The following is a 27,843-nucleotide window of genomic DNA, read 5'->3' on the forward strand; positions in this document are numbered from 1 at the left end:
ACCAGCTCTTTTGCTATCCTGAGAAGGGGAGAATCACACCGGCTAGATGTAGGCTAAGTAGAGAAGCTGAACCCTCAAGCAGCAGCTGAGAAGTTATTGAGTCAAACCCCTTCCAGGCAGAACCTGGAAAATGATGTTTTTTGCCTGCCCCCTCTGCATTAATCTTGAGTATATAACTGAGGAAAGAGGTATTCTTCAGTTATTTAAATATGCATTGTTTGTGTTAATACTGTGGGATCATTAATGCGAGCCCCATTGGCTTTCAGAAACTTAAAAGCTGAGATATTAAACATGTGGTCCAAACCCTTCACTCCTCAGGAAGAAACTGGACATTGGTGGTTCCCTTATGATTGTATGGTGCTGCTCCAGGGGTGGAAGTTTATAGTGAAAGTGTGTCTTAGCCTTTTTTATCAATTTGTATGTGGTGATTTTCTCAGTCACCCCATGTGTAGAAGTCACTCAAGTAGTTCCTGTATCTCTCTTAGAGGTAATTGCTCTGTTGGTAGCTGTATATTCAGTGTGTTCATGGAAGAAGGCAGATTCAGGAGACTCTGATGTTTCCATAATGATCTGGAGTGTTCCTTGGGCAGGGTAACTTTAAAGCATATGTTCCATAATGCCTTCTAAAGTTCCTCAGAGGGATTAAGCATCAGTTATCCACAGTAGTAATTTGCTTGAAAATGTACCCTTTATTGGCCAAATTTCCTTCCCTGTCTTATTTCATTTCCCTGCTGGCATTCTCTCCCTCTCCAAAACTACACCACTTCCATTCTCATTTCAGAATCTACTTCTTAAAAACCCAAACCAAGACTCCAGCTCATTTGATCATATAGTCAAAACTTCATTTAAGTTGGTAACTATGCCTAGACACTATCTATGTCATTTCTACTATGATTTGTTCTTTCCGCATTTCTTGCCTGGCCTTTCCAGGGTCCTCCTAGTCATGTGTCTACTTCTAATCCTGACTACCTCAGATCCATCCAGTACTTTGAGAGAAGAGTAAGGTCTTTAAAAAGAAAATGTTCCTGTGTGTCTTACTTGACTGAGAGCTTTTGGAGTCTGCCATCACCTACAAGGCAAGCTCAAGCTTCTGATCATGGAAAGATCCATCATGATCTGGCCCCACCTGTTTTTAGCCTAACCCCTCTTACTTCTCATGTTATATTTCAGTAACACCAATGGAATTGTGTTCTTGCTCACTCATCCCTGTTTTATCCTATTATTTGGATAATTAGATCTCACCTTTCTCCTACCTTATTTAGAGAGTTTCCCTTTCTCTCCTTAAGCTATACCTCAGCATACCACTCTTTACATCTAAGTTTAACATCCCTTCATCCAAAAAATATTTGCTAACCTCTAATAAAGGCTAAAGTCCACATGCTTTCATATAACTGTCTACATAGATAAATTTCATATCAGATTATGTTCTATTTTTGCCTACATTATTACAAATGCCTCCACAGAGATCTCTATTCCTTGAATTCCTTCCTCCTTTGAATCTAAATGCCACTTTTCTACTGATGCTAATTTTCGAGCAGAAATCCCTAGTCAAACTAGCTTTCTAACCCCATCTTTAATCACTTCATTCTGATCTTCTTTTCAAGTCAGTTTGAATTACATTACTTCTCTCAATGCCATACTACAAAGCTCTTGAATGTTTCTCTGCCTTTGTATATATCTCTGACTGCAATGGTTCTATCCATCTACTAACCCAGGGGTAGTCAACCTTTTTATACCTACCGCCCACTTTTGTATCTGTGTCAGTAGTAAAATTTTCTAACCGCCCTCCGGGTCCATAGTAATGGTGATTTATAAAGTAGGGAAGTAACTTTATCAAATTTATAAAGTAGAGTTACAACAAGTTAAAGCATATAATAATAATTACTACCAAATACTTTATGTTGGATTTTTGCTAAGTTTGGCAGAATAAGTCTTTTTTTTTTTTTTTTGTATTTTTCTGAAGCTGGAAACGGGGAGGCAGTCAGACAGACTCCCGCATGCGCCCGATCGGGATCCACCCGGCATGCCCACCAGGGGGCGATGCTCTGCCCATCTGGGTGTTGCTCTGTTGCAATCAGAACGATTTTAGCGCCTTAGGCAGAGTTCATAGAGCCACCTTCAGTGCCCGGGCCAACTTTGCTCCAATGGAGCCTTGGCTGTGGGAGGGGAAGAGAGAGACAGAGAAGAAGAAGAGGGGGAGGGGTGGAGAAGCAGACGGGCGCTTCTCCTGTGTGCCCTGGTCGGGAATTGAACCCAGGACTCCCACACACCAGGTCGACACTCTACCACTGAGCCAACCAGCCAGGGCCCAGAATAAGTCTTTATAAAACAACTTACTATAGTTAAATCTATCTTTTTATTTATACTTTGGTTGCTCTGCTACTGCCCTCCATGAAAGCTGGAACGCTCACTAGTGGATAGCAGGGACCAGATTGACTACCACTGTTAACCCATCAGGTTTTATCCGAAATATCACAGTTCTAAGGTACTTTCTCCAATATCTCCCTTCCCCAACCATCAGGAATTCCTTGTACTGAATTTTCTTAGCACTGGCAAATATCCCCTATCTAATACTCACTTAGTTTTTTTTGTAGTTATTTATAAGTGTCTTATGGGCTATTCTTTTCATCTTATCTCAATATCTGTTATCCAGTAAATATACAGTAAAGGACTGCTGAAAATAAATAAGTGAATGAGTAAATTAATGAAAAGAATAACTAGTTTTTAATAAACAAACTAATCACAGAAAAGCAAACAATTTTACTCATAATGTGGCCGAGCCTTAGAGGCACTATTGTCTTTTTTGGTGATAGCACAATTCTCACCTTCAAAACTTGAAAGTAAACTCGAAAACAAAAGATGGAAATGAAGAAATACAGAGGGAACAAAGTGGGGAAGGTGCAGAGAACCAGAGAAGGAAACAAAGAAACAGAGATAATATTGCATGTAACACCCACATCAATCTTCATCTTCCAGATCTGAGGAGTCAGCTGCTTATAGAGATGACATAGTTTAGTCCCGCAAACAGGATCCTTATATCCTGCTTCAGCTCAAAGTGCACGTGATCGCAATAAATCAAACAATGAGAGAGTAAGCTTCATTTCCCCTCGGAAGTATTTTCATATTATATCATGCCTTTCTTATAGTCACCAGGAATTTAAACTACTAGCCAGGAGAAGCAGCATGTCCTACTAAAGTACAGAAAGAGAAACAAGCATAATGGAATTAAGCCTTCAAGGTTTCAGGTGGAAGGGACTATTACCCAAAAGAAAGCTAATTATTTAATGGACTACAGCCACTGCTGGTCATTGCAACAGCCAGATGGATGGAAATACATTGTAGCCCACTTCTGGGTGGGGTTTTATGTTCTGAACATCTGCCTGCGAGAGAATAAATGTGTTCTGAATCACTCAGTCTGACAAGTGTGGGACATACACAGAAGTAGAAATTCACTGAGGCAAACCAATCATTTAGGCCTTGCAGTAAGAGGTTTTGAAATTTAGGAGCAACAGATCAGTCAGGGGACAGAGATAGGATACAGATTTAACTTAAATACTACTGACTTTGGGATCAAATCTGAAGTCAACTGGTAGAAGCTGTCTGTGAACCCTTTAGTATGCTAATAATTAGACAACAGGGAAGTGGTACTTTTGGTTCTTCTCACTACAGACACCCATCCTTTTACTTTTCTCTTCTCCTTCTCAAAGAGAAACCCCAAACCCTTCACTGTAGTTAAACGCTGGAGGTACCTAACCCTTCCCTAGCAAGTTCTGAGGTTCTTTTCTCTCAGTAGCGTTCCCTTCTGTCACTGGTATTCCATTAAGCATAGGTTAAAAGATGAGGGTTTACGAAAACAAAAACATCTGTCTAGTAACTTCTACTAATCAAATAGTAAACACAACATTTCCCCATGCCTTGAGTGACATGTTCACGCTCCATCCCATAGTCCATTTCCTCACTTTCTCTCTCCTGCTATCTTTCTGTCTCTCTATCCCCCTATTATAAGGAAAATGATTTTCTTAGAGCCATCAGACATATCACACCTTGGTAGCAGCCTGAACAAGGATGTTTTTGAAAAGGCAATGTCTGAATATGACAAATGACATTAGCCCTGCGTTTGGCAGGGTCACAGCCAAAGCTGAGCCTGATATTTACAGTATGCTTTATAAAACCACAAACATATTCCTAAATCCCACGGGATGTCATGTCACACAGAACATAAGCAATTAATCTCCTATTGTGACATTTATCACCCTTCTCCTCAGGCAAGCCTCTCCTAGGGATGGTTAAGTAGCCTCTGCTGCAGCTGCCACCTATTAGCAATAGTCACATGTGCCTGTTGCAGGGTTGGGCATCAGTGTAACACCTTATTTAAAGAAGCAACACCCTATATCAGTGCCATAAAGTAGTGAGCCTTGAAAAAAGGCTCCAATCTAACAGGTCATGTAGGAAAATCTTTTCTCTCTGGAATAAAACATTCAATGCTTGGAAGACGTGGGCTTTGGGGAATTGATTGCCATCAGTTTTAAGCATTATATAAATTTACCTTAATTTAGGTCGAGCATAACCATTTCTTTCAAGACTTGAGTACACTGAAATTGCAGGAGTAGAAGTTTCAGTATTGGAAATGTGGGTTTTAATCTTTACAATTAAGACAGTAAGACAGTGCTAACCTGAAATAAGCCAGTGCTAACAAAAACAATTTGTATGGCTAACTAAAGTTTATTGAAAAATATCAAATACTGGACTTTCATAATCAGTTTACATTTACCTATTATACCAAGATTCCAGTTCCAAGTTTAACCCTTCAATGATTGTTTCCCAAGTAAAGGCCCAGAACCAGACACCTGAACGTTCCAAATTCTCTGTCCAGTAGTGTGAAGATCGCATGATAGGGGCTGACTTCCACATCTCAATGTCATGATAGCACTGAAAACCCCTAGAGTTGGTCATCTAGGCAAGTGCCATTGTTAGTTCCAGCCAAAGCAATTGCATAAGAGCAGTATCCAACCCTGATGCACACTAAGACTGACATTGGTTTGTTACCCCTCCAGGAATACACACAGGGTTCAACTCAATTTTTTTGTGTGTGATGGCTTTAACTCAAATATTTTTGCTAATGCTCAAGAGTGCAAACCAGTAAGTTAGAGTTTCTTTTTAGATGTAGTGAATCTAGCCCTGGCTGGATAGAGCATCATCTTGAAGCCTAGAAGTTTCCAGTTTGATGGTCAGGACATATAGAAGAATAGATTGACGGTTCCTGTCTCTCTCTCTTTCTTCCTTTCTCACTCTCTAAAATCAATAAACATTTTTTTTAAAAAAAGAAACATTAAATCTAATGAACATAAAATTAATTCATTCACATTATCTTAGAATTTCACTACGAATAGCAAGATATTTGCTACAAAATTTGCAGCTCCTAGGTAGACCTTAGGGTGTGAAGATATTGTGGTTGATGCACAAGTCACCTTGATAGTCATAATACATGCTGTCTATGAAAAACACGGTGCTAAGGACTTCCTATGTTATATTTAATCATTACAGGAAGAAAGTATTAGTTACCAACCCTTGACCACATGACTATTAAAGTTTTTAGATCCAGGGCTTGAATCCAGTTGTGTCTTACTCAAAGGACCATGTTCAGCCACTGTCTATATATACAGTGACTCCCTAACTCATTCATCATCTTAAAACTTTGGGTGCTCCCCAATGGGAAGAGTATAGAGATCTTGGCAAAATATCACTGTAATCTGTGTTTATTAGCCTTATCCCTCATAATTTTAGATCCAGGTCAAATAAATTCTCTCAAATGTCTCCTCTAAAAATTCCACAGATGTTCTCTCTTTCCTCTAGTCAATGGATATCAACCAGGGAAATTCTTATCCTCAGAATATTTGGCAATCTTTAGAGAAATTTTTAGTTGTCACAACTAGGGGTATGCCACTACCATCTAATATGTGATTGATATTTTCAAGCAATTAATACACAGGAAATTCTCCATAACAGAGTTTTCCATCTATTGCAATGTCAATAGTAGTAGACTGAGAAATACTGGTATATTTGATAATGGTCTTTGTAACTTCCTTATGGCATTTAACACTATCTGCTTTGATTTGTATGACATATTAAATATTCACAGAGGTAAAAAAAAAAACATGATTTACACAATTTTGGATTCTGCATCCCATTCTCAACAGTAACTAAGAGTTGCAAGTACACAGCGGTTCAACAGGGGTTGGGGGCTAAATATTTGATGACCATTCTATTAACACTGACTCTAAGGTAAATCTTGAAATGCACATTGGAATGTGCAAAAAAGAACTGAAAAGACCTACTGTCATGAAGTTTAAAGTCTGTATCTTCCTTCCCCAACCCAAAAAAAGTCTCAAACTCAGCATTTTCATCTGTCTAGGATTTCAGTGTGCATACTTCGAACTAGTTCTTGCAAAATGAAAAAGAATAGTTTTTAAACAGCAAACTTTTTTTAATTTTTATTTATTGAAACAAAGACTATATGAAACAAAGACTATATTATAGAATTTCATATATTCTGGAGGTGAATACATAAAAAAATCTTATTTTAAAGACATGGATGAAAAGGCAAGAATAATTCCTTATACTGGTATATATCTTAAAAGCCAACTATGTAAACAAAACATCAAAAATATAAAGCATCTCTTTTATAAGTAAAATGCATCTTTTCCCAGAAGAGTGAAATCCTCCTCGTGACATGTGTTAAGTGTCTGAGTTGTATTTTTTTTATCATAAACATGCTATGCGTCAGTGCTTCCCCTAATCACATTGACAGTGGCGATCAATGCCTTTTACAGAGATTTGTGGAAACCACAAAGAGTCAAACGCTGCTCCTATGGAGATAAATGTCCTTGAACACTCTCAGCCTTAGCTCACCACTAAATGCCTCCTTGGAGGATGTTTTATTTTATCCCCATGTTATTACTGGAATGGGGCAGTGTTTCAGTACTGACTCAAAACAGTATCCAAGGTGCTATCTCAGGACCCCAGTTTATGAGTCTTATGACAGACATCTCTATCCTGAATTCTTTCTTATTATCACTTGTTCCAGTTCTTGTGATTCCTCATTCAATTAGCTCACTAGATCTCTTAAGTGACATAATGGGAAATTCTTTATTAAACACACACACATATACACCCATATCAACATACACCACAATTTGAATTCTGATCCAAATTGTAATTTCTGTAAAAATTAAGGTCGGTGCCTGCTTTGCCTGAGCCATTTCACCCACCTGCTAATAACTATATAGTTCTCTACTGCTAACAAAATCGCTTCTTAATATTATGAAATTCTCACAATGTCATATGGGTGTATGCACCAGCAAAACAGACCAAGAGTTTACAGTGCCTCACTTCAAAGGGATTGTCTGTTGCTGCATCCTCAACAGCTTGTGCTCAGCTGAGAGAAACCAAGCAGAAGAGAATGCCACACCGGCCCAAGATTAAGGCAAGCTGCACTCTGTGCCAATAAGTAAGCACAGTCACAAATAATGGAGCAAGAATAAACCTGATATTTTGACACACTTATTCTGGGTCTTCAGATCTCTTGAGATGGTATATCAGGAGCCTTCATGGTTACTTGAAGATAGAGTTCTTTCTTAGTGGATTCCCCACTTATGGATCAATATATATATATATATATATTACTCAAAGGAGATCTTTTTCCTCTTCCCAAATTAGCTACTGAGCTGTGTCAGAATGCTGCACTGCATATGACATTTTCTCACCTTGTACCCATCACAGTCTTCTATTTAACCCCCTCCCTTCTCACATAAAATAAAATCCTTACATAAATATTAATGCATTAGACCTATGAGCAGAAAAGTATGCATCTCCCAGCATTTCATAATGATTTCACTTCTCTCTTTCAAAAACCACAATTAAATCCCAGAAGGAAAATTATCTTTTGTGGATAATGCAAATAGTGGGTTCTTTAAAGATATGCACTGCTTCATAATAATATTAGTATTATTAATAGTGACAAAAATGAATAAATTTGCTACTGGAAAGTAAGAAAGCAGTCCAGATTTTATAATCCTATTAAACATCTCTGTATTTTCAATGTTGCATATTATTTTTTTCTTTATGAGATGACTTGAGTCACATGTGCACTTTTATAATTTTATAGAGATATAAGAAAATGGAGCTAGAACTTTTCATTTTCTCTGTCATGCATGAGATATCATTGTGCATATATAAATATGCATATTTATCAGAAGAATCTTTCTTTTGCTTCAACTGTTTATCCGAAATGTTGAGATTATGTTCCATGTGCTCTTACTTTAAAAGCTATGTTCTCACCCACAAATATTTAGATAAAAAAGAAATTAGTCACCAAAATCATCTATCCACAAACAATGTGTTGTTTCCTAAACAGCTTTTATCATTGACCACTCCAGTTAGTGGTATCCAAAAGTAACAGCAAGCACTATTACAAAACTGCAGAGCTAATTCTGAAATCACAGTCTAAGAAAGAGCAGTCATTTTATGAATATTCTTAAAAAGTTGTTTAGTGGATGATTCACTTTGACATGATTCCCAAAACACCTTTAATAATCTACTAACCTGCCCTTACTAACTAGGATACTATTAGTGAAGAGCTGAGAACAGAAAGAAGAGAGTATAAGAAAGAGGATAAATGAAAAACGATACTTGAAAGTAAAAAAAAAATAAAGAAAGCAAAAGACAGGTGTTCACTGTCTCAAAGAATTGAGGAATTCATCCCATTATCTGGTTGATATCCGCCTGTTTTATTATTATGTATGCAGTCGGTCATATGTGGTTTTTATCATTCTGAATTTGATTAAAAAGATTACCATGCACAGTGCAGTGTCTATCCTGAATTATTCTAATATTTTCTAAGTTAAGGGTCAAGTACATTATGGCCTTTTGACACACACAAAACAAACAGTTCTCAGTGTTTTCTCCTAGAATTAAACTGTGGACCAAATTAAGGGTCAGCCCTTGAGAGGGAGTAAGATCTCATTTTTTTTTATGATTTAGTAATATTCCATTGCACATATGCACAACACTCTTCTTCTTTTATCCCAATTGTTTATCGATGTACACTTAGGTTGTTTCTATATCTTAGTTATTTCAAATAATGTTGCAATGAACATGAAGGTGCATATCATAAAAACAGAGAACAAATTGGTGGTTGCCAGATGGGAGAGAGGTTGGGGGGTTGGATGGGAAAGTGATGAAATTGAGAAAGACAAATTGGCAGAAATAAATAAAGTCACAGAGATATAAAGTACAGCATAAGGAATATAGTCAATAATATTATAATAACTATGTATGATGTCAGTGGGTACTAGACTTGCTACAGTGATCATTTCTCAAGTAATATAAATGTATAATATATGCTTCTGCTTTAAGAACTACATGTTCTGAATCACTGTTCTATTCAATTGCATGCAGAATTCCTGGTCAATATTGTCCTGGGGTTTACAATGTAAATTCCATCTTCATATTTAAAAAAAATGCCACCACCACAATCTGGGATTGAAACTTAAACATTTAATAAGCTAACTTTTCTCTACTTGGTATTGAATGTTCACTTTATAAGAACATTTAATTCCACTGACAGTTAAAAAGAAAATATGGGGTATGGCCTCATCGTTTATAATGTCAGTTTCTTTATATACTGTATTTTAAAGGAATATTATGACCAATGTATAGAAAAAATAGATTATAGATCAGACATCATTTGGTTTTTAATTTTAAGTTTCACAAAGCCTATCTTTCAAGGTTCCTATGTCTATAAAATATTTCATTAAACATAAAATAGTAAAACGTCTATGGTACGCATGGTACTTTGGCAAATCCTTTGGAATATTGAAAAAAGAAGATACAAGTTTCAAACAGCTAAAAATTGGAGGTAGAGAGAGAGAGAGCTCACAGTATATAGAAAAGTAAAAGAAAATTTTATACTAGAAGATTGAGGAGTCATAAAAATAAAAGTGTATGATAACTTACCATTTTTAGAAAAACTCTTTTTTTAATATAAAATAGCAGTCATCACCATCAATTAATAATATGTGGAACTTGTGAATACACTATGCCTATGTCTCTCATTCTTTTGAGTGCTATCATTTATCTCTTCAGCCTTCTTCTATAATAAAATTATCCCAATTCCTTTCACATTTTACTCAACTTACAGTGAGATTTAGGTGGCAGATACTTTGCAAGGCAATAGGTAGAAAGAATCTATCAGACAATATGGCATCTTCCTAAAGATATTTTCAGTCTAATGGTTGAGATGGAGCAGTAAGGAGGTATCCATGCCATGATGTGTTAAGTACTAAGAATTGGCAAAGTCCTTTCATCCAGATATAGTAAAATTTTCAGGATGCTGTTATATGTGAGAAAAATCTTGAATTAAAAGTAGGAGGGATCAAGATTGGAATAGGGCTTTCTGGCAGAGAAAACAAAGTTAAAGGGCCTCAAATAATAACAGAATATGTGGGCTTGTTAAGAAAACTGAAGTTGCCTGACCAGGCAGTGGTGCAGTGGATAGAGTGTCGGATTGGGACACGGAGGACCCAGGTTTGAGACCCCGAGGTTGCCAGCTTGAGTGCGGGCTCATCTGGTTTGAGCAAGGCTCACCAGCTTGGACCCAAGGTCACTGGCTTGAGCAAGGGGTTACTCGGTCTGCTATAGCCCTCTGGTCAAGGCACATATGAGAAAGCAATCACTGAACAACTAGAGTGCCACAACAAAAAACTGATGATTGATGCTTCTCATTTCTCTCCATTCCTGTCTGTCTGTCCCTATCTATCCCTCTCTCTGACTCTCTCTGTCTCTGTATTAAAAAGAAAAAAAGAAAACTGAAGTTGTTCTGTAATGTTTGGAGTAAAAAGTGTGAAGAAATAAGGAAAATTATTAGTCTATAAGGAAGACAAGTTCAAAAAGAGGAACTATTTAAGTAATCTGAAGGAATTTAGGTCTTAACACTAAGGCAATTAGAACCCACCAAACAATTTTAAGAACAGAATGGCAGGATGAGTTTTGTTTCAGCAGGAACAATCTAAATGGTAACAAACATTTTAGTTCTCTGAATGTGCCCTTCCTTCTTTGGGTGCCTACATGAAGCAAGCAAACTAATAGTGGTAAAAATAATTAAAAACTTAAACTAGTAACCACTTGATAAGTTTTGCACAAAGTGTAAGATGTTCAATGGCCCCTCTTTGGCTTCCCCATTTCTCTTGACATGTTTTGTCAGGCCCCCAGTAAAGAATCCCAGGACTGGAAATATCAGTCCAGCCAAGGCTGAGTCATATTTACTACTGCAAAAGGGCTCCACTCATTCACTTCTCATAATCACACATTTACTTTTTGCCTACGTGCTGACTGCTGGTCTCGCTGTTACCCATGTGGGCTCCCTATAGATTGTTCTACCCAAACTGCGCAAAACTTTCTTGCTTTGTCCAATAGTCTTAGGCTCAGAAGTTCCTTGGCAGGATTACAATCTTTGTTCTCTCTGCACATTATTCTACTGATTTTGAGCACTGTCTACATTCTCGGTCCTGTGGAATTTTCGCCCTTTGCAGAAGCATGTAGCTCTTCCATGTCTTACTGTTCTGGCTTCTTATATTCTCTTCATTTTCTGGTTCTTCTGTAGTCCCTCATTTTCCACCAAATTTAATTCAATAATGTATTTTTTTAATGTTTAAGGGCTTTGTACTAAAAGTATGATAAAAGTAATTTGAGTACAAGTCCGAAAAGACAAAAAAAGGAACCGAAATTGCCTGAGCTTTAATGCCTTTTCCTCTTTTTTGAAGAAAATTTTTAAATGAATACCTAGAATCTTCCATAATATCTTTGAAAGGAGCAACTTAATAAAAAAATCAGAGTGATTCTAGTTAATTTAATTCCCCTCAGACCCACATTCCTTCCAAATTACACACTTCAAAACCTCAGAGCCAAAGAAATTTAGGTGCCCTCTGAGAATGCCTGAGGAGAAGGGGGAAAATGTCCATGAAAGAAAATAAAAGTAAAATCTAATCAGTGGAGAGAAAAGGGAAAATGGTAAGGAAGTTTCAATTAATCTGTGATTGATTTAACAGTTAAGAACAATTGTTAAGAAAAAAAGCAATATTAGCATTTAATTAATTATTTAGAAGCTATCGAAGGAAACATTATGTAGTGTATTAACTCTGTAGCCCACATGAAGGATGGGTTGAAACACAATAGGAAGTTATTAGCTTGAAACACTAAAGTTTGATATACAACAGGACACTCTAATTCCAAGTTTAAACTTGTGGAAATAAAAATATATGAAAGAAATGGTTACAGATTGTAAATTGGACAAAATTTTAGGTTCCTGGCCTGGTCATCTCAAAGTCTTTGACAATTGGGTTTTATTTGAGATAAATAAAGAGTCTAGAGTTCTCCACTGCTTACCTCCAAATTAGACCTTCCAGATCTTTGTTGCGAGACAAAAGTACAATGGAACATGTATATTTTACATTTTTTACACACATCTTACCCAGGCTGTGGATCCACAGGAACAACCTAAGCAATTAGAGAACATTTTTCTCAAAGACACATCCTGCAAAACTGCCAGAGTAACTGACATATCAAGTGATGAAGTGGATAGAAGTCAGGATGACAATCATCCCTTATAACTAAGTGGGGCCTTAATCTAACAATAGTTGCTATTGTCAGTTTGGCTCTAGATTGGAAAATCTTGTTCCATGTATGAGTATGTGAGGGTTTGAAAGCCTTCTACTTCCCCTTCTGATATATATTTTTAATTTATATTCAAGTCTGGGCAAGGAGGAAAGAGAAAAAGCTTTTCTCTGCAAATCAGTGTTAGTGTTGGGCTGAACACACACTCACAACCATGCACTTCTGCCTGCTAAACTTGGAGGCTCCCCACTGCTCCCTGTCTCTGTGCACTGTGCTACACTTTGTATGAGAAAACCTATTCTCCAGCTTTGTTCTAGCCCCATCTCCTAGCTCCTCATTCTGAGGTTAGCACTGTAGCTCTGAAATGGTGCTGAGGGCTCTCCTTCACCTGCTACATCCGGTTCACTGCCCATCTAGCCATCTTTGCTCTAAAGAGCAGTCTCCAACCACATACTGATCCAGACTCTGTTTTAAATACTTTATATCTTAATAAGCAACATTACTTCTAATTACTGAGTAAATTGATGCTGTTATTAATATCCATTTGCAGATAAGAAAACAAAAGATGAAGTATATTAAGCAACTGCCTAAGACCCAGAACTAGGAATGGTGAAGCCAGGACTGGAGTTTAGGTCTCTGCCTCCAGAATCCACATTCTGAACCCCCTGCTTTTCCCAAAGGGGCAAAGAAGCTGCTAAAGTCAGCACTATTTCATCTCAGTGTTAATCCCCTTTGTCCCTTTTAAGAATGAAACTAAACCGAACCCATATTCTGTGGCTGGGGACATGAAACAATCACTATTTTTTTTTCTGTTCTTGCCCATCAATAAGTATTTTGTTTTATAAAATAGTCATCATGCAAATTAGGTATAAAAGTAGAAGGCATGCATGCTATCAGAATTTAGGGTTATCATTTGGAATATAATTCAGGAAAGTATGCAAATTAAAATGCAATGCTTTCTTGTTTCACAGGCCTGATATAGAGACTTGGGTAAATTGTGGACAAGCATATTAAGATTTTAGGACCGAACACTTAGTTCAGCTTCTATTACCACTTAAACCAAAAGCCTTCATCTCTGCAAGATGAGGGATAGAGAAAGTTAAAAGGATGTTTTTGCCGAAGGCTGGTGGAAAGAACAACTCTAACTGCAGTTGCTGCTGCCTCCCCTTTTGAGCTGCCCTTCTTCTTGCTCCTAGGCTGTAATTCAAATATTTAGCAAGTGCAGTAAGTAACAAGGGTGCTCCCAGGCCCATGAAAAATTTAAAATTTTCCAAACTACAGAAAGCTTATCCAAAGGTGCACATAGGTTCCCCTGCTGCTATTAATTAAAATGTAATCAATGAAAACTACAGGGACACTTTCTTCTCAATTTGAAAATGATATGTGAAAATCCTGTCTTCCAAATATCTCCATCACTCCTGATGACCCTGCCATTGTTCTCCTTTGGGGATTACTCCTTCATCCTCTGTTCATTTAGTGTTGAGTCATGGCAATCTCTCTGTTTCATGTCAGACAACTGACTGCACATATGAATCACACTTGTGCTCCAACGGAAGAGTCCTGAGCTTTGGCATCTGGTTCAAATGACTGTCTTCTGCTCATCAGCTGTATGCATTCAACCTCCTGGATGTTCAGTTTCCCAGATATAAAACGGGCATCATAATAAAAGCTCAGTGGGTTATTTTGAAGACTATAAATGTGATAATACATAAAATATACTGATTACATTGCCTGGTATATCATGAGCTCTTCAATGGTGGCAAGAATTATTACTGTATGTGAAGCTATCTTAGAGTAGACATTAATTCCCATGTTGTGTTTATTAGAATGATCAGACTCACATTTCATTCAAAAGGCCTATTTAGGTTTTTCTCTCTGTTTCTCGGATTGTCTATCTTCCAGCCAATTTATTCTGGAGGGTATACAGAATTTATTCCCTACACTGTTCCATGTCATTTTCCTTAAGCACTTACTATGCAAGACCACCTGAATGATTCAATAACATCTTAGAACTTCCTACAGCCTTTCAAATTAGATATAAATTTCTCCGCTCTTTACTAAACATGTATCCTGCTATCCTAACAAACTCTTTTCTTATCTTTCATGCACAATCTACTTTAGGAGAGCCAAGATCTACTATCCCAGGCACACTTTATTTCACCTGCAACTTTATGAATTTCTCATTCTGCTCCACTCCATCTGGGAGGGAGGGCTGTTTTGTGTTACTGTCAAGTTCATATTTCTCCCATTTTACAAAACCATGGCCCTGACACGAAGGCTGCCAAACTAATATGACTCAGTGCTGGGTTCTTCCATCTATATTCACTCAGAGTATTTGCTTTCAGCTTACACTCTACTATTGCATTGTACATTGCTTTGCTTGGAAAATGTGTTCAATATTTGTTTGTTCCTTATGGTACTAAGCTCTTTGAATCAAGGTAATAAACATTTATATGCTATCTTCCCCAAAGTTAGTGAAGGTACCAGGACATCAAAATAAATATTTATCGACTGTACTATTTAACAGTGTGACCAATATCGGAGCAAGCAAGTGCTTGTGTGACTGTGCTTCCCTTCACTAGGCCTCATGCTATTATGTTTCCAGCCCCTACTGGAAGATCTGGAATCGATGGAGTCCTGATACTATCTCTATCACTCTCACATAAACAAACTTTAACAGTGACTGCTTAGAACAGACAACTCATTCGCTGACATTCAGAACTCAGTTCATAGCACAGTTCCACTTTTTTCCCTCTTTCATTCATTTTTTTTTCTAAAAAAAATGTTGCTATGGAAACTACACTGGGTTTTCATTCTCTGTCTTCATCATGCTTCTGCTTGAAAGCCAGGAAGAGAGAGAGAGACATTGATCAGTGATGCAATGAGACAGACTCTGGGGAGAGAGGAAGGCTGTAGGGTAGTACGTATTCCCAGAGGGCTGGATCACAACTACTTTTTCAGTAAAGACAGGTCAATTTGACCGTCATTTAGGGGGATTTCATTAAAAACCAGTCTGGACCAGCCTTTATGCGGCACAGTGGCCACATGGATCACCAGCATCCAATAGTGGCATGTCAGGAAAGGTGAAGGTTACTTGGAAATGGCCCCACACATATTAAAGTGTTTTGCTGTGTGATGCTGTCAAGAAATTCATTTGTTGCTCATCCTTTTAGTCAGGGAGGTTTGCTAACCATGGGTTGAATTTGCTTTCCATGTTAGTAGGTCACTGGAGCCCAGGAAGAACGCTCTTTCCTCCCTCCTGCAGTTTGCTCTATGGCAAGGTCTTTTACAGAGTTTCATCAATGGATTGGAAAGTATATTTTCATCGTACTCTAGTTGCAGCAGTGACTGCTGATAATATTTCTGCTATGATATCCTTTATATGCATAACTTCACAGATTTACAAATACCATTGTAAATTTTTCTATATATTTTCACTTCCTTATATAATAGGGGAAGGAGCTGTTGGTGCCCAGAGGCATCCTAAAAAGCCCTCTGTGAACACCTGATATATCAACAGTGAGTTTCTGGTTTCTAGCTTGGAAAATCCTCCTGCCCAATTGCCGGGTAACATTTCCTTGGAGTGAAGTGTACCAGCTTTTCAGGCATCTGGCAAGTGGAGAACACGTTCTGAGAAATGGGATTTGATGATCATATGGAGTTATCTCATCTACACTGTCCAAGCATTCTAGCTTATTCTCTTCAGAGTCTCACACCTGCGAGTTCACATTTTCCGTTACCTCCATTCTTGTCCCTTCTCTCACTTCCTTTAACTCTTACCATACCCTGGTGTAAATCTTGATAGAAATTTTCAGGGCAGCTTAAAAATTAAGAGAGGAAATGTTGCGACAGAAGTCAGGTTTGGAACTGCACATTTGGACATCATTTACATAAGGATGGCTGTGGAATGCATGAGTGAACATTCCTTGAGGGAAAAGGCATAGATTTCCAAATGCTAAGTTCATTCACAATTGTTGAAATAATATATTACAAAATTTATATATGGTAGCTCATTAAATATAAAATTTTGAATTTGTAGGGTGGGTGAGTAATTTTGGGAAGAGGCAAACAATATAAAAGTTTAGAAATTCTTGTTCTGAGGATCTAGCTTCTTAATTATGGTATATTATGTCTCTGATACCTATAATACTCTACATAACTGTCATTTATCCTATATATAATATATGAAACTATAGTGTGGGAAGCATTATAGGTAATAATGATAAATACAGGGTTCTTAATGCAAAAATTCAATTAAAAACATTTCCAACTAAAAATACAATGTACTGGGCACTGTATTATATGATGAGGACATAGTAGAAGAGAAGGTAGACACGGTACCTGCCTTGTGGAATTTTTAACTAGTAGGGGCACGTCAGTAAGCAAGAACAAAAAGAAATTCAAGATGGCCGACATGTTAAGGGTCAAGAGATATTACCTGAGGGTTTACTGAATGCATATCCTCTAGGGCCTTCTAGGTCACAGTAATAATGTAGAGATTTGGCCTGTCAGTGAATGCTTTCAAGCACAGAAATAATCTAAGAAAATTCTTATAATACAATAATCTAGGAAAAGGATAATTGTTGCTTGGAGTAAGGCTACAGTATGTAGGATGGACAGATGTGGGTGGATGCAGGAACTATTGAAGAAATAAAATTATTGGTGGTAGATTAGATTCCTAAGGGTAGGAACTGTGCTTATGTTTCTCTGTATCCCTCATGGTGCCTGGCATGGTATTTTAAGGGCAGAAGGAACCTGATAAATATTTGTTGAATGAATGAATAAATGAAGCCTCTAAAACTTCTCTCCCTAGAAGAAATATGAATTATGTTCATGTTTCATTTATAAGGAATGTGATGAATGCTGAAAGCAGAAACACAGCCCTTTCAGCATCAGTCTTGTTCAAGGAGCTAGCAAGAAGGAATTTCAAAGTATTTCTGTGTGCAGTTCCAGGGGACCATGGTTGGTTTGAGGCCAGTACTCACGGTCTCCATCATGAAGACAACTGTGGCAATACCAGACAGTTGAGGAGGTGAAAAGGCAGCAGGCAATCTAATTCCAGAGTTCTGTAACCTAATACAGATTCCTGGTTATAAGACTGGCTTCAGAAATGCTACAATCGTCCATATCAAAATACAGACTATGTTACATAAATTCACATTTTGATACAAGTTAAGTTGGGCTTAGAAGAAGGCAAGGAGATAGCAAGTTCACATGTAGTATTCTGAAAGCTTAACTCCATCCTGGCCATCTTGGCAAGTCAATAGCATGTAATTGACAGATGATTTTATTTTATTCTAAATCTTCTCCTTCCTTTCCTTTCTCTACCTTACTTTCTTTTTTTTTTCTTTTCTTTTTTTTTTTTTTTTTTGTATTTTTCTGAAGCTGGAAATGGGGAGAGTCAGTCAGACAGACTCCCGCATGCACCCAACCGGGATCCACCTGGCACACCACTCTGCCCCTCCGGGGCGTTGCTCTGTTGCGACCAGAGCCACTCTAGTGCCTGGGGCAGAGGCCAAGGAGCCATCCCCAGCGCCTAGGCCATCTTTGCTCCAATGGAGCCTTGGCTGCAGGAGGGGAAGAGAGAGGCAGAGAGGAAGGAGAGGGGGAGGGGTGGAGAAGCAGATGGGCGCTTCTCCTGTGTGCCCTGGCCGGGAATCGAACCCGGGACTTCCAACGCTCTACCACTGAGCCAACCGGCCAGGGCTTCTACCTTACTTTCTTCCTAGTGCCTTCCTCTTCTCTTCTCCACTCACTTTCTTCTCTTTTTTCCCTCAATCTCTACTTCTCAGTTCCATTCCTTCCCTCATTTCTAGACTGGTATCAGTTTTTTGGTCAGAAAATTAGATAAGGATTAATTTAAATCTAATCTACATAAATTGAGGTGAAGGGACAAAGCATATTTGCCTTCTCAGCCCAGACTTCCTACCAATAGCCTGCACCGTGAGCGCACACACACACACACACACACACACACACACACGTAACTGGAAGCTGAACACAGAATATTTATAACTGATGTCTCTTTACCAATGTTCAACAATAAAGTATTAAGAAAACAATTGTACTTCTAGACACACCACCATGCAGCTATCAGAATGCTGTTTGTAAAGGGATTTAAAAAGATAGAAAATGCTTTTGTTAACATGGTAGAAAGTCAGAAAACAAAATTGTATTTTCATATGATTTCAGCAAGGGTAAAACATGAATTTAAATACATACTAGAAAGCCATACATTGATGTGTTACCTTTGTGGAAGGTTTTAGTTTTCCTTATCATACAGTTCTATATTTCCAATTTGTCTGCAATAAGCGATAATTCCATTTTAGGGAAAATATTTTAAAACTGAAGTACAAATAAGACACCATGTGGTGGGTATATGTGGTGACAGGAAATATTCTAAATTGAGTTTATGGATCTTGATAATAATATGTGATTCTAAGAGAGTATAAAACTTTTAGGTTCTGGATGGATACACTGATAAGTTAAATAACCTTTGAATAGCCAAGACGTTGACTTAAATCAAGAAATGTGTTTAGCTCAGACATTGCAATCTAAGAACCATGAGGACAAATATTCATTGCTTAGAAGAAAATTTTCTAGTTATCTTTTTTATATAGTTGATTCTATAATCCAAGTATTTAGTTAATAGTTCCATGCTCTATTTAATTTTTTAGTTCTTAGTTCTTTTTTGAAAGCTAACCTAATAGAAAAATTTGGTATCAGCTATATAAATGTTTTCTGTTCATTTATCTATCGTTTATTTATATTTGGGGAATTTAAACTGTCAACAAATATCTTTGGCTCTGCATTTTGTCATTGCTTTGTTTTAAATCTTTTGGCTAGACCTAGTTGTGTGGTATGTGTGTATACACTCACATTGTTTACATTCAATGATCAATATGTCCTTAGCCCTCAGTTCAAATAGGCTGAATGATGCAGTTCAGTGTGATCTTTGAAAGCATTGTTTGTAGTGAGGCAGACTTGAATTCAAACCAACCTTTACATGTAAAACTTTGGGTGAATTACTTACTTAAACTAATGTGAATAAAATTTGGATAATGATAAATTTGGTAAACCTGGTAAGGTTGTTGGAAATATCATAAAAACAATCTATGGAATGAAGCCACTGGTATAAAGTAATTGGTCAATAAATATTAAGTCTTCTTTTTATTACATAAATATCTATAGTGGATTATGGCCAAGATATTATCAATGGTGGAAAACAGTGAATAACCTATGGTCAATGGTCTTTCCTTAATTCTTAATGACAGTGAGAATAGGACATCTTCTAAATTCTCTTATGTCCTCTGGATTTTACATATTGAAGAAACATATACATAGAAATTCAAACTGCTCCATTTATCCCCACCTTGCCTGAAAACATCAACAGATAGGACTTGCTACAGTAGTCACAACCTCTTCATATTTGCAAAATTGTCTCATGACAGCTAGTGCTCTGCCTTCATACAAACTCATCCACTTAAATGGAAAAATAAACAGGGTGAATCGTATGAAAGTGTTGCTGCCATCTTCATGGGATTGTTACCTGATTTTAAAAGTGTTGTATAATGAGGAAAATTTCTGCCACCTACTATCTAGTAGGAAATTATTCCCCATAATTAAGTGACCTCTTCAGATCCCAGGACTAAGGCACAGATCTTTCCAAACTACACTAAAAGTATTACCCCCTCTAAAATATCAGTGCATTAATGATCAACCCTTTCTGAGGGGATAGTGGACACCGTTTAATGCAAAGAAAATTCTTCCGGAAATGGAATCTCAGGCACATTGATTCTTGGATAGAAAAGATTTAGAGGGAGAAAGCTTTGCTGTCATTCTCAAATCATACGATACATGTAATTACCTTCTCCCATCCAAAAGTCCAACTTATATCATCCCAGACATCACCTAGGAAGGCAAGACAGGATCATGAATAAAGTCCTAGAAAGTCGACTGGCACAGAAGTGACTTCTACTACAACACTGCTCCACTCCTCTGGACACCCAGAAATGATGGATGGCAGCTGTATGGCAGATTGCCTATAGACAGGGTCAGAGGAAGGAAACGCTATACTGACATAGTAAAACATAACTTCAGTAATGTCACATCTCCATGAAATGTTGGGAAGCTGCAGCAGCAATATATAGAATGAGTTGGTTTAAATCAGTCTCAGAGAAAATATGCCTTTTTGTATAAGTAGAGCCTGTAGCCCAGCAAAGAGGCCAAACAGTCACAGCAAAGATTATCCAGATAGGAGCAACGGTTACAAAGCAAAGAGCAGTCTAGCAGCTTCAAACCCATCTTTCTTGGTTCATTTATAAATTCTAAGAAACACACACATGGCAGGGTGGGGGATATTTCCAACAGGAACATTTTATGTACAAAGGACTGCAGAATGAATTTAGAATTCCTTTTCTACCTCTTCAGTCCCACTGCATTTATAAACTTGATTGTTTAAAACAGAGTTCACATTTCTCTCTCAGCTCATGACAATTTTAAGGCTTTTTAACATTTTCTTTTTGGATTTAATGCTGTGTACTAACCTAAGGAGCATCCGTGGCCCTGCTCAAAGTCATCCCAGCAGCACACCTTGGGTATTCCTGGATGAGTCAATCTGAAGGATGAGTATAACTTTTAGTGCCTGCTGTCTAGCAAAATGTCATGCCACTCAGAACAGACAGATCAGAAGAATTCAAGTGTCCTGAGTTAAGAATCTGTGAACTTATCTTTTCCAGTTTTAGTAGGCCAAAAAATTTCCCCACCCCCCAAAAACTGATGTTTAAAAACATTCTTAGAATTTTCCCCGTAATAACCAAATGAAACTAGATTTTCCCGGCATACACCTTGTATATGACAATAGTTTATGTGGGCCTGGGAAGGAAAGAAAATGAAAACTGGAAGTTTTAGGCTTCCTAGTTAACTATCTCTGCATTAACATCAGAAAGTTGGGACCGAGTGGGAAATAGTACAAAATTGAGAATTGGTTTTAAAAAGACATTAGGATCTGATGGCCCCACCCATGTGCATTCAGACACTTGATGGGACGTTACAACAAGGCCTCCCAAAGTCAGATGCGGACAAACACTGCAGTTTCCCCCTCGCAGTGCAAGTTGGGGAGAGTGGTGACGCCAGCAAGACAACCTGCAGGTAAGAGTAGGACTTTAGCTGCTGGAGGCTGGAGAGACATGAATACAGTAACTGCTTGTTGGCCATTTGAAGTGCCTCTCATCATCTTACCATCCATAGGAACAAATGTAGCAAAGAATGATAACTGAAGGATGGTGTTATGGTGAGAAAATATAAAGACAAACCAAATGCAAAAATAAATAAATAAAATAAAATAAAATAAATAAAGGATAGATGGAACTAAAGAAGAAGTCATAGAAGCTGTTTAACAGTGACAAAGATCTGGATGCCCGCCCCTGGTGAGCTTCTAGACAGGTCTGGCCATTATTTTGGCTTCTTTTGAGATGCCATGATAAAGCATCATAGAACTGGCAACTTCAGCACCTATACATCATTCTAGGCAAGCTTGGAATGATTGGCACAAGATTAATAATAAAGTCTAATGATCACCAAAATCATTACAGAATGAAATGAATGGAAGAATGAACCAGATGCAAATGTTAGTGAGAAAGTCCTCTGGGCAGAGAACAGCAAGGGCAAAGAATCTCGTGTGGCTGTACACTTGGCATATTCCAAACCATTAAGGAGCCTGGAGAAATATGCAAAAGAAAGATGAATGGGAGAAAATTAATTCAGAAAGGCAGCCAGAGTCAAGATCATGGAGGCTCTTCTTGGCCATCCCAGGACGTTTCATGCTAATCTGGATATCAAAGGAAGCAAAGGGAAGCTCAAAAAGTGAGACAGGTGATGGGATCCCAATAACATTGTGATGTGTAATAAGGTATCACAAATAATTTGAATAATTCCATAAAGTTTTTATCACTGTTTGAAATATCAAGTCTTCACAGTATATTAATTCATTACAAGCCCTTTTGTTTTAAATATATTTAAGGAGGCTAGTAACAATTTATGGGGCTACATTTTGGTAATACTTGTAGTTAAGACAGCTAACGGACAGGCTCTGGGTGGATTTTAGTAGAGAGCCGGAGGTTCCTTTAGTAGTAATTTACATGAATGATGAGAAAACTACAGAAAGCTAGAGACAGATGAGGTTGTGGTGACAGTGGGCACTGTGTATGTGGTACATGAAGTACCCAAGAGAATTTGGAATGACCAGCAATGAATATGCCCTTTGAAAGTTAAACTTTTAAATTAGTAAAGATTACTATTAAGAGGCACAGAGGCTCCTGGACCATAACAACCTTCCTGTGACAATTTACATATGTAAGGAAAGAAAGTAACAATCTGAAGCTGAGATGGCTACCAGAGAGAATGGAAATCAGAGCAGCACATTCTGCTCCTGTCCAGGAAAGGGACATCCCGGCATCATCAAGCTGCTTAGAATATCTGTGCTTTCTGGCAGGTGGACGGAGATGGATGCAGACTGCCATGAGAACCTGATGAGACTGAGCATTTGAAACGGCATCTCACTCACCAAACAGCCTTTTGTTAATGTGCCTCCCTATGTAGCTTGCCTACGGGGCAGGCATTCACTGGTCAGACTGATGCAAATGTTCGGTCCAGTTAACAGTAATATTTTTCATTGTAAATTAATACAGTGGCTTTCCAATTTATATGCTTCAGGCTTTTGTTAGTTGGTACAAGTCATCATCCCTGAATAATCAGCTCTGGGCATTAATTTAGACCAAATTCTGGGACCCACATTGCTGAGGTCTGAACTCCAGCTGTGATGAATACACCCTAGAAATGCTACCCTACAAGGTCTCTTGGCAGTTGGCCTTCTCCTGGGACACACTGACCTTGCGGTACCTTACATTTGAAATGTCAACATGTGCATTCCAACACTGGCTCTCCTGGGAACAGCCACCCCAAGGGCATATGTGTAGGGAGTTTTAAGATGTGAATAACTGGATATTGAAGAAATGTCTCTAGTGATGGGGAAGGAAGTTTAATTATGTATACTATGTATATACTCTTTAAATATGATTAACAATTGCTAATATTTATTGATTTATTGAGGACTTCCTAAGTGCTAAACACTGTTGTAAGCATTTTAAATATTTGATTTAAATACTATATTTATTCCCACTTTTAGGAACTGGCAAAACATGGTAAGAATGATTAAGTCATTTTCTCAAGCTCATATCATTATTAAATGATAGAACTGGGATTTGAACTCAGACCTATTATCCCTAAAGTTAAGATAATGTGCCCTGAAATCAGATTTGCTCTGGCGGGAAACATGGCTCCACTAGTTTATTAATGTTTTGACCTTGAATAAAATAACTAACCTCCCCAATCAGTTTTGTCTCTAAATGTTTAATAGATAGGGTTGTAATAAAGTACAAATGAAATGACAAAAAGAAAGTACTAGTAATATAAAGCACTTAGTTAGTGCTGCATCTTCCACATAGTGAGCTCAAGAAAGGTTATCTGTGAATATGACAGTGTTAAAACTATTTCATATGTGAGAGATAATATGGCTTACTGTAAGGTCAGTGGATAATGGGGGAAGGTCACGTGAGGAACCGGGGAACTTTGGCTAGGACTGCCCACAACCAAGCGCCAAAAGAAACTTCCCAGGAGTCCTTGGGAAAAAAGCGACTGACTGTCAGTGAGATTTCACTACGTCATATTAGCCTGACTTCCCTAGAGGACCCCTTTAAATTTGCCCACGTGGTCTCTCCATGCACGATTTTCCTGACCTCCATCTTCCGGGCCAGTGAATCTCGTCCGAGAAACGCTCCATACTAAATAAAGCCTTTACCATTCCACACTTGGAGGCTACGTCCCTTCCTTCCTTCTCGGTGGGGGAAAAATACCTCGCACTTACCCAGATCTGTGCTCAGGTATGCCTTCCCATGAATATCCTTCTCATACCTCTGGTATTGAGATATAATTTATTTATATACATCAGATACACACCTTTGGTATTTTGTGATACAACATTTATATAATCATAATTCCAAAAATTTGAGTCAGTTTTCAGAAATATACATACATATGTAAATAAAAGGACTAGATGAAACATGACCAGAAAAAGAGTAGGGGAAGTAAACAAAGGGTCGCATGACAGGTATTTTATCTTTGAATCAGGCAGCACATTGGGCTAAGAGCTCCCTACCAGCCCAAGTGAAGGGGATAATGTGGTCTGTTTTAAGTTTCGGTGTCGATAAAATTAAAGCAAACCTCTTTCTCATAGTGCTGACGACTGAGAGAACCTACCCACATGGCTTCTCATCAAGACGGTATTTTTCATGCAGCAACGTCACAAGTCCCCTACACTGCTTATAATAATAAACCTCAATCATTTTTTTACAATAGCAACATACCATTTGAAGAGTCTAGAGTGAGTGTCAGCTCCAATGCATGGCTTCCTGACTGGCTCTGACCCGGGAGGCCTGAACACCTATGTCCTCGCCCACAGTATAGGATGCTTCTGTTCCCCTGGCCTGCAGCTCTGATGTGTCCTTGTCCACACTTCCCTCTGCAAAATGCCAGGCCTTACGTTCCCTCTCAACAGCAGCTTTTATTCTAAACACCCTGTGCTTTTCTCTATTTCATTTCGAGTTCTATTTTCTGATTCTCTGGCAATATAGAGAAGAGGTCAAAGTTACTCATCTGGAACCAGAAAGTAAAAAAAAAAAAATTCACCAAACAACGAGCTTACTATTCCAAATAGTAAATAGCTGGGAGAGAAGACGTGCCTCTGCAACTTGAAAACTTGCCTTCAGACAATAAATCAAAAGCACTTAAGTTAGCACCAAAGCACCTTGGGCTTTCATACCTGACTGGCAAACAATTGAAATAAAATATAAAAAGGGCACTGATGAAGAATAGAAACCGGCCTACTCCCCAACAGAGCTGTAAAAATGATCGGCATGCTCTTTCAGTCATGCTCACTGTCTGCTTACATGTGCCCTCCTAGCGCATCCCACACCAGTGTCCACACTCTGCCTCCCTGAAATCTCCCTTCTACGTCCAGAGCCTTTTTATTTCTTCCCCTTGTCTGCTTCTTCCCTTTGTTCAGACTGCTATCTGGTCCACCTCTAGAGGTTACATGTACACTGTCACTTGCTTTTGAAAACACTCATCCTAATCTTCACCTCCTTATTACTTTTCTTTTTCTATCTGCAAAAGTATAGTTCTCTTCACAGCCCTGGAAAGACCAGAAGGGCCAAGTCCAGGCTAGCATGGAAAGGTCACTTTCATACTGTTTTCGGCACAGTCTCCAGTGGGAAGTCCCATGGTTTTCATAGAGGGAGCCTGTCTTTTTCCATGACATTTCCAAATTTAGCTTCAGTAAAATAACTGAAACCCTGCCTTGGACTTTTGAGAACAGCATGTTGTCTGATAGGTCTGATTTTGATTGCAAATCGTACATTCTGCTCAGCACTCAGCGCGTGGTTGATAATCCTCCAGTTGGGGCTTCCTTCTGCCTGGCCAGGAAGTGCTTTGCCTTCCCATAGCTCCCCGCCCCCATTCTTTTCACCACCACACTCCATTTTTGGGAGAATTCTTACCACCTGAGTTGCAGTTTTCACTTTGGCTGGACATTCACAGGGATGAGAGAAAGAAAAATAAGTATTTATTGAATGCATCCATCTTTGTTCCTTGAAACAAAGTAGATGACAGACACCACCAATGGTGACTGGGGTAATCACTTGCTGGGGGTGAATATCCTTTGGATGTTCACAAGTCCCTACAACTTTTTCTCTAGTGAAGAAGTATCACTTCACACACAATGTGTGAATAGGTACTGACATATCTTGGCCAGGGTCCACTGTCTCAAGAGCTCAGTGATTTTGTTTAGGCTAAACATAAGCCTGGTGCAAGAATTGCAACATTGAAGGTGATTATTTTTCCTCTGACAAATGACTTTATGCTCCCTAGTGACTGGGAAAGATTGTGGTTGTATAATTTTCCTAGCATTCATTCTGCACATACTTAATACTGTATTCTCTGTTTCCCCTAAAGACAAAACTGCAGAGCAGGATGTTGAAATGGCTAGCTCAAGGTCATGGAAGTCTGCCCAAAGTTTACATAAACAACAAAACAAAATGAAGCAATAGTTTCCAGATGCACGGTCTGGCTCAGTATCATTTAAGAACCCTGATCTCAGATGCAGTGTTCGCTGTCAAAGCCTAGGTGCGGAACAATGCGTGTAAGATACAGTTGGAACACTGGGAGACATGAAGTCTCAGCATTATGAACTCAGAGCTCTCAGCGTCTCCATCTGCCCTTGATTTAATGTGGACGACAATATCTCTGCCACTGACAGGCATAGCATTGACTGTCATTTCGTGTACTAAGCTATTTCTGCCATGACATATATCAACGGGATCGGGATCCTGAAGATTTATTAGGAGTGTTAATAACTGCATGTGAGTAAGGTCCCGGCTCCTCATCGGCAGCCTGGGGGAGCCCTGCTAAACGGAGCTGACGTATATTTTCATTTGGACAGGGAGCTCATATTTAACGCACAGCTTTGTCTCCCCTGACTGCCCTCTGAAAAATTATGTTTTTAGGAAATAAATATTTAACAGATATCCCAGCGACTGCATTTTCTCTTAGTTTGGCTGCATTCAATATCCAGTACAGTGAAAGCAAAGTGTAAGGCAGAATCATTTTGTAAAAAGTAATAAACTTTTTAAAAGGTCCTTTCTTTGTCTTTTTACTTGAGTTGTTTCTTGTTGTCATATCCCAGTTTTGTTTTCAATATATAGCTAAACACATATTCTGGAATTTAAACATGGTTTAAAACACACAATTTTGATGAGATAGAAAACACTGATCCTGTCTGCTAATATTAGAAAAGCTAAGATGACTGAGATCCTCCTGTGACCATTTAGTATTCTCACCTTTTGTTTCTGACTCCTTCTCCAAAGCCAGTTTTCCAAACTGTTAAAAAGATATTACAAAATTGAACTTGCTCCATCTTAACCAAAATAAAATTGCCTACAATTAAATTCATTATGCATTAATTAAATATAAGTTGAAGAGTGTCTATCCACTTGGTCCCCAAACCAGTGAAAATATCAGAATTAAATGTTCCTGGGTTTTGTTATAAGCATTTTCAGAAGA

The sequence above is a fragment of the Saccopteryx leptura genome, chromosome 8 (genome assembly GCF_036850995.1).
Source record: "Saccopteryx leptura isolate mSacLep1 chromosome 8, mSacLep1_pri_phased_curated, whole genome shotgun sequence".
NCBI lineage: Eukaryota > Metazoa > Chordata > Mammalia > Chiroptera > Emballonuridae > Saccopteryx > Saccopteryx leptura.